General features: G+C 39.9%; 1 pseudogene; it reads right to left on the reverse strand.

Annotated features, from left to right (window-relative positions):
- Positions 1 to 1,721: 1,721 nt before the first annotated feature.
- LOC107705326 (zinc finger protein 585B-like) lies at positions 1,722 to 4,459 on the reverse strand (annotated as a pseudogene).
- Positions 4,460 to 7,691: the final 3,232 nt, after the last annotated feature.

The raw sequence follows: 7,691 nt of genomic DNA on the forward strand, positions 1-7,691 counted from the left end.
TACATAAGATTTCACTTACCACATAAACAGAGTCAGGAGAGATGACTGAGGATGATGGCGAATGATTTACAGATCCTGAGCACCACTGACAAGCATCTGATCTTGTAAAATGTGTGGTAAGTACTGCCGCTGTAGTTTACACAGAGCACGTGCAATCGCAAATCTCGAAAGTGAAAGTAAAAAGCGACCGTGCATTCGAATATATTAATAGCGGCTCCCTGATGCCCGCATTTTATATACAGTATAATAACCCAACAATATAACTGCGAGAGAAAGAGAGAGTATTGAAATATATATTTTCCCTGTGTTTCCTTCATGCTGTGTGAGCTACTGAAATGAGCCGCACTGTGAAACAGCCAATCAGAGCAGAGCTCAACATTATTATTCATGACACTTCCAAATAAGGTAAAAACAGACCATTTCATTCTAGGGACAAATCCTAGGGTTGTTGTAAATGGACATGTAAAACCGTTTCTGGAGATGTTTTGCCCGTACTTAAGCCACATACCTTCTATGTAGATATCAGAGAACAATTTAAAATATTGTATCAATGCATTCTATGGCACCTTTAAGAAAGAAAGGGAGAAATGGAGGAAAGATAGAGATACAGGGAAGAAGAAAGGTATTAATGACCTCACTGAGCTAGGAAAACGTGCTCAAAGGAAAAAATGGAGGGAGGCAAAGAAAGCTGCCAGAGCTAAAGCCAGGACAACAGTGAAGTTGTTATTGTTATTGTTAGTGAACGTATATCTAGATTTCTTTTCAGAAGTGTGTTTCGCTCTGCTCATAATGTGGTGTTTACATGGAGTTTTTAGTTAAGATGTACTGAATCGATATGAATTAAACTAAACTAAAATGAATGGAGGGGGTATATCAATGTGATTGAGAATGTCATTTTATTACTTTTTCTAAGTTAAATGTTTTATTGTCATTTTTTGTCATGCTTTGTGTGTTCTGCTTTATGTGTCCACATGTCATGTGCTGGTCCACCCTGTCATCTTGATATTTTACAGTAATATTTTTAAATAATAATTCAATCATATCTATATAATCCAGTGTGTTCAATAGCTAGGTGTTGGGGCAATAGCATGCAAACAAAAAACTGCATCCAAATATCAGAGTTTTCTCCAAATAAAAAAAAAATACATGAGCAAAATTTATGAGTTTTTTTTTTTAAAGCACATGGTTTACATAAAATATTTTATGTATTTATAATTTGAAGGCAAACAAATAACCCTGTTTTGGAAAGGGACATCATACCTTTCAGAAAATATAATTTGCATCTTAATATTGCAATGAAAATGTATTTAACAGTAATATATGTGTCTATGACAGGGTGGACATATCTTATGGTTTATGCTTCAAATAATGGCCCATAATTATCTAAAAAAAAAATGGGTGGGAGCTCAGCTAATATGTTTCTATAGTACTTGAGTGTCTACTATTTATGACATGACATAAAGCGAATGGGAAATTAAAACCAAAATTTTGGAGTATTGTGAGGGTTGAAAGGCACTCTATGGTGATATTGACCCATCTACATTTTCTTCAGGTGTATGTGTGATGGCAAATGAAATTATTACACTGAGCAAAATTAAATTCTTCCTCCTACACAGTCAATGCGCATATGATTTTTAAAATTGCTCTATTTTGTAAACCTCTTGCCACACCGGGCGACACTGCGATTTCTTCCCAGAATGGATTTGCAAATGCCGTTTCAGGTCTCTTTGATATGTGAAAGTCTTTTTACAATGTTGACACGTGAATGGCTTTTCTCCAGTGTGTAGTCTCATGTGAATGTTAAGGTTTCCTTTTTGAGTGAAACTTATTCCACACTGTTGGCAGGTGTAAGGGCTCTCTCCAGTGTGAATCCTCATGTGGACTTCAAGGTTTCCTTTTCGACTGAAACTTTTTTCACACTGCTGGCAGGAAAAAGGGTTCTCTCCAGTGTGAATTCTCATGTGGACATTAAGGTTTCCCAGTTGATCGAAACTCCTTCCACACTGAGAACACGTGTAAGGCTTCTCTCCAGTGTGAATTCTCATGTGGGCATTAAGAGTTGGTCGATGTGTAAAACTCCTTCCACACTGAGAGCATGTGTAAGGCTTCACTCCAGTATGAATTCTCACGTGGCTTTCAAGGCTTCCTCTTCGAGTGAAACTTTTTCCACAGTGTTTGCAGATGAAAGGCTTCTCTCCTGTGTGAACTCTCATGTGGTACCTAAGGTTTTCTTTTCTGCTGTAACATTTTCCACACTGTTGGCAGGTGAATGCGCTATCACTAGTGTGAATTCTCATGTGAACTGTAAAGGCTCTTTTTTGGTCAAAACTCTTTCCACACTGTTGGCAGGTGAAGGGCTTCTCTCCCGTGTGAATTCTCATGTGGATTTTAAGGTGTCCATGTCGACTGAAACGTTTTTCACATTGTTTGCAGGTGAAACGACTTCTAGATCCTGTCTTTTGAGCTCTTTTTTGTGAGGAAGCCTTTTTTTTAGTCTGCGAGCGATTATACTTTTCAGTTACAAAATCATGATGTTTCTCATACTGATCTTTCTCTTCTGTTTCATCCAGTGCTTGACCCTCCTCTTTCAGTGCAATCAGGTCTGAGGGGAAAAAAGAAGTGCTGACGTGAAAGAGAGCAGGCACGTCACGTTAACATCGGACGTCACCAGTGCGAGAAGCCGCCATTTTCTCAGCGTCTTCAGATGGAAGCGAGTGAAAGACGTTTATGGTAAGTAAAGATTAAACATGTAAAGTCATCATTCATTGTTTGTGTCTGGGAGTATTTAGAGATTTCATGGAATGCGGAAATAGTCCGAAAAGAGCATATATTGAAAAATACACGGACACGGTTTTTACCTCAGAAATAGTCTTAACGTCTCTTTTACTGAACGGAAGAGATACTTTTAATATAACGTCAGTGAGTGTCTTCTGTCATATTTACATAAGATTTTACAATATTTACACTTTGTGAGGTATTAACAGATTTACATGTTAATTCTTTATCATCTTTTTCGTGGTTAAACTGAATGTACGTTAGTTTCCTAAAGGAAGCGGCATTATGTATAGTCTAGCCTAATTATTTTGATGCTGATGAAGTGTTGATTGTTAAAAGTAATGTTTTGCATGTAATATTTCAGACTTGTTGAGCTTTGTCTTTTCATTGTGCCCGCGCCGGGAGTTAACGACACAGAAGCCAGCTTGTATGAGGAGGAGGTGATTTTCTCAGCTTCTTCAGAAGAGAGAGAAAGACGGTTAAGGCAAGAAATTTTTATTTAATTTAATTTTTATTGTTTATTTTATTTGCTTGCCAAAGCCCTTTACATGAAGAACAAATGTAGACAGCATGCAGTAATTCTATCAAGCTGTGTCAGCAGGCAGAATGTTTTATTATTTATTTACTACAATGGTGTTTTTGACATATTATTTATTAATTGATTCAATTAATATTTAAGTAAAAAAGGCGTAATAATGGAACAACAGTTTATTTTTCACTATTATTTACAACAGGATCTGCCTTTAATGAAAAATAAAACTTTTGAATTAGGAGACTATATATATTAAACTTTCAAAGGTTAAGCCCATCCCTCTCCTAAAACAACAGAAAACCATTAAATGTGCATTAAATGTAAGATTCAATAAACTTCAAAACCGAAATCTCTTTTAATGAAAATGCTACAAAATAAATAAGGCATCAAAATAAAAGGCTTCAGATTTGTTCTATTTTCAAGTTTTTCTTCAAAAATATCAGTTTGTCCACATTTTCAGTAGTGAGTGAAGATCTTGTGGCGGTAACAATGTCACCTGCCGTTGAGAAAACCCTCTCGCTTGGGACTGAGGTTGCAGGTATTGCCAGGTAACGCTTTGCCAGCTTGGCTAGATTAGGATAAACAGACTCTTGAGCCTTCCACCAGGCAAGCGGGTTGGAATCAATTGAAATGCACTCCATGTAGGCGTACACTTCATCCTTCAACTGCTGCTGCAAATCAGGCTGGTACTTTTTAACAGTTTTGAAGAGTGGGCCAAAAATTTCTGCCATGGCTGACCTCTTTGGTGGAGGGGAAGGTGCTGCCTCTGACTCTGCTGTCACTGCCGATGGACTGGCCACTGTAGTCTCTCTGGTCTCACCCTGCAGTAAAATGACAGAAAAGGCTCATTAGTGAGTTCAGTGAACATTGTAACAACATTAATCTATTGTAATGAAAGAAAATATAAAGATAGTAAATTATACATACCTGTTGTGCTGTGCTCACAACTTCTGTGATGAGGATATCTTCATAGATTCTCTGTTGATAGGCTGGATCAAGATGAGGAAGTGTCTTGAAACGCGGATCAAGTGCAGTGCACTTGTGAAGGAGGTCCTCAAGACCAGGGTCAGAAGAATACCTCGTTTGCAGATTTTCACTGATGGCTTGCTTGATTTCCCTGGCAGTGGGAGTATCACCATCATTTTGTTTCATGGATTCCAAGATAGTTTTTTTTTACCGGTAACATCATGGAAACTAATGGTGTTGTTTCAGTGCTCAGTATTGTTGTGACCATCTTCAGAGGCTTCATAATCTCAATCACACTCTCTGCTCAGCTCAGCTCATGGTCAGTCAGATTGGCAATATCCTTATTTTTATGGGCTCTTTCTGTTAGAGCGGAGTAAACAGCAGATTTCTGTTCCAGATACCGCTCAACCATCTCATAGCTGGAGTTCCAGCGTGTGGGCACGGCGTGTATTAAACAATGTTTTGGCAAGTTAAGCATCGTCTGCTTTGTCTCCAATATATGGGCAGCCACTGAGCTGCGGTGGAAAAAGCCAACAATTTTCCAGATTTCTCATGGTCAGTCAGATTGACAATATCCTTATTTTTATGGGCTCTTTCTGTTAGAGTGGAGTAAACAGCAGATTTCTGTTCCAGATACTGCTCAACCATCTCATAGCTGGAGTTCCAGCGTGTGGGCACGGCGTGTATTAAACAATGTTTTGGCAAGTTAAGCATCGTCTGCTTTGTCTCCAATATATGGACAGCCACTGAGCTGCGGTGAAAAAAGCCAACAATTTTTCTGATTTTTCCCAGCAGTCAAGATACCTGGCTGACGGCCATTCCTTTCTGTGATGCCGAGTTCAATGTATGGGCAAAGCATCCAATATGTGGACCCAATCCTGCATCACTGACAGCATTAACAATGTTTCTTGCATTGTCAGTGGTCACTGCAACAGGCTTAAGCCTCGTACACACCGGGACGATTATCGCGCGCGCTTATCGCCAACGTTTTTTCGACGCGGCAAGACCATTTTGTGCTTGAGCACCACCAAGTCATGTTTTACTGTAACTTCAGCAGCTCCAGGCACGTGAACAAAAGCGCCAATCTCATTGGTCGGCCAGTTTTTAACGCGGCGTGTCAAACCAAAAAAACGAGCCTGAGGTGTTTTTTTTAAAAATGACGCTTTTACGCCTTGCGTTTTGCGCGTCGGTGTGCACACTCACATTGGCACCCTTTGTTTAGTCACGAGGCGTTAAACGTCGGCGATAATCACGCGCGATATTTGTCACTGTGTGTGAACAAGCCTTTAAGTTTCCACTCTGCTACTGCCTCTTGGAGCTTCTCAGCTAGGTGAGTGCTTGTGTGCTGTTCATACACTGGCCTCGTTTGTAACACTGGGCTTTTCATTTCCCACTCAGAGTTGATGAAGTGTGCTGTCACTGTGAGATAGCTTTCAGTAGCACGGGAGGTCCATCCATCTATTGTTAATGCAACAGCGGGTGCAGTGGACAACTCGTGTTCAATCACTGCTCTCGTGTGTGTGTGTGTATAGAGAAGGGACCACGGACTGGCTTATGTGCGCACGAGATGGGACAGTGTAATGTGGCTCGAGCACTTTTAATAAATACTTGAAGCCGGGATCCTCTACTACTGCATGTGGGCGCATTGCAGATGAAATGTATATTCCAATTGCCTCCGTAATAGCTTTGGTCCTGTCTGCTCTCACATCTAAAGGCTGCTTAAAAGCTGCAGGGATTAGTTGTTGCACTGTAGTCTTTTTCTGCCTAACTCCGGTGACTGGCACATCTGGATGATGTCGTCTGATATGTGTTAGCATATTGGTCGTATTTCCACTCACATACCATACAGCTGCCGTACAACGCCGACACACCGTCATCGTCCTATCTACGACTCGCTCTCCTTTACAGCCGTACTCCACAGGAAACCCAAAACTTTCCCATACTATGGATTTAAAACAAGCAGGCGGGTCTTCGAGCTCTTGTGTGCTGCCTGAACTTGCCATTCTTGTTTTGGATTGGTGTGTAGCAGATCTCTTCTTCTGCTTTTTCCTGTTGTGACCGTTAGCGTTGCATTATCATGCGTGCCCCCTTCTGGGTGCCTGTGACTGACTGTATTTGTCGTCAGAGTACATGAACCGAACCGTGACGGTTCGGGACGAATACATGTACCGTTACACCCCTAATATATGTATATATATATATATCAGACACAATTTTTTTTAGTAAATTTAACAAATACTCTGTAACACCCCTCAATCAACAAACCAACTATGAGGGTCTATGGACCCTTCCCCCGAAATGCATCCAACACCTCAGAAAGGCAGAACAGGCCTCTGGTTCCATGGCAACCAATGCTGATATCACTGGTTTTATTGCCCAAAGGAATGCGGGCAGAGCAACTCACAATTCATTTACCCTTAGGAAAGACACACAATGCCCATAAAAATGAATTCTTCTCCAATTAATTCATAGAAAAACTTTCTGTGAATGAACACATATCTCCTCAGGACGTTGTGTATACCATTACTGTTCTTGTATATTGTCTAAGTAAACGCAACATGCAGTTTTTAAAGGAGGGTTTTTATTATTAAGGGAAAACAAAATCCAAAACTACATGGCCCTGTGTGAAGAAGTGTTTGCCCCCTAAACCACCAATTCCACCAACTCTGTCATCCCAATTTGAGAAACCCTTGAAGAAAGACGTGATTGCCTGCCCTGTATCACGATTTAGTCAAGGGGAGGCCGGAACCCAACATACTGTCCTGCTGCATCAGGAAACTCCTGGGGCCCATTCTTCGTACGTCGCTAACTCAGCTGGATTTGATTGTTGATGATTTCGCCTGATCTTGGATTGTTTGGTTCTTCGAAGCTCATCCCGGAGTTGCTGTCATAGCAACAGGTCCATAAACTTAAACTTGCTCGGGAGCAGCTTATTTCATGTAAACAGGATTAGATTGCATCTTTTTAAGCAGAATTGATATTTAAAATCTATCCCAGCCACTGCTGCTCTATTACTAGAGTTACCCTACTGATCCAGGGACAATCATTTAAAATAATGATCATTTAAAAATTAATTTGAAAATAATATTATAATGTTGTGTAATCTATATTTTTGTTTGCTTGGCTGTTTCCGTATAAAGGTCCAGAAATTTGTCAGGTTTTTTCGTCAGGTGTCTTTTTTAATTATATGATGTCATTACATTACTGTCTTGCCGCCAGCCAATCGCTGCACTGCTGATCGTGGTTTCGAGTATCGATACTAGGGATGCTCCGATTCCGCCTTTTTCCAATACCAGTGAAGTTTTTTTTTTTTTTTTTTTTCATTTAAATATATATAGAATTTATATATCTCTGTGTGTGGAACTGATAATCATTCTTTCACAATCTACTAAATACAGACTACTTCATTATAAAGAAA

The sequence above is a fragment of the Sinocyclocheilus rhinocerous genome, unplaced genomic scaffold, assembly GCF_001515625.1.
Source record: "Sinocyclocheilus rhinocerous isolate Xijiao unplaced genomic scaffold, SAMN03320098_v1.1 scaffold1796, whole genome shotgun sequence".
Classification (NCBI taxonomy): Eukaryota; Metazoa; Chordata; class Actinopteri; order Cypriniformes; family Cyprinidae; genus Sinocyclocheilus; species Sinocyclocheilus rhinocerous.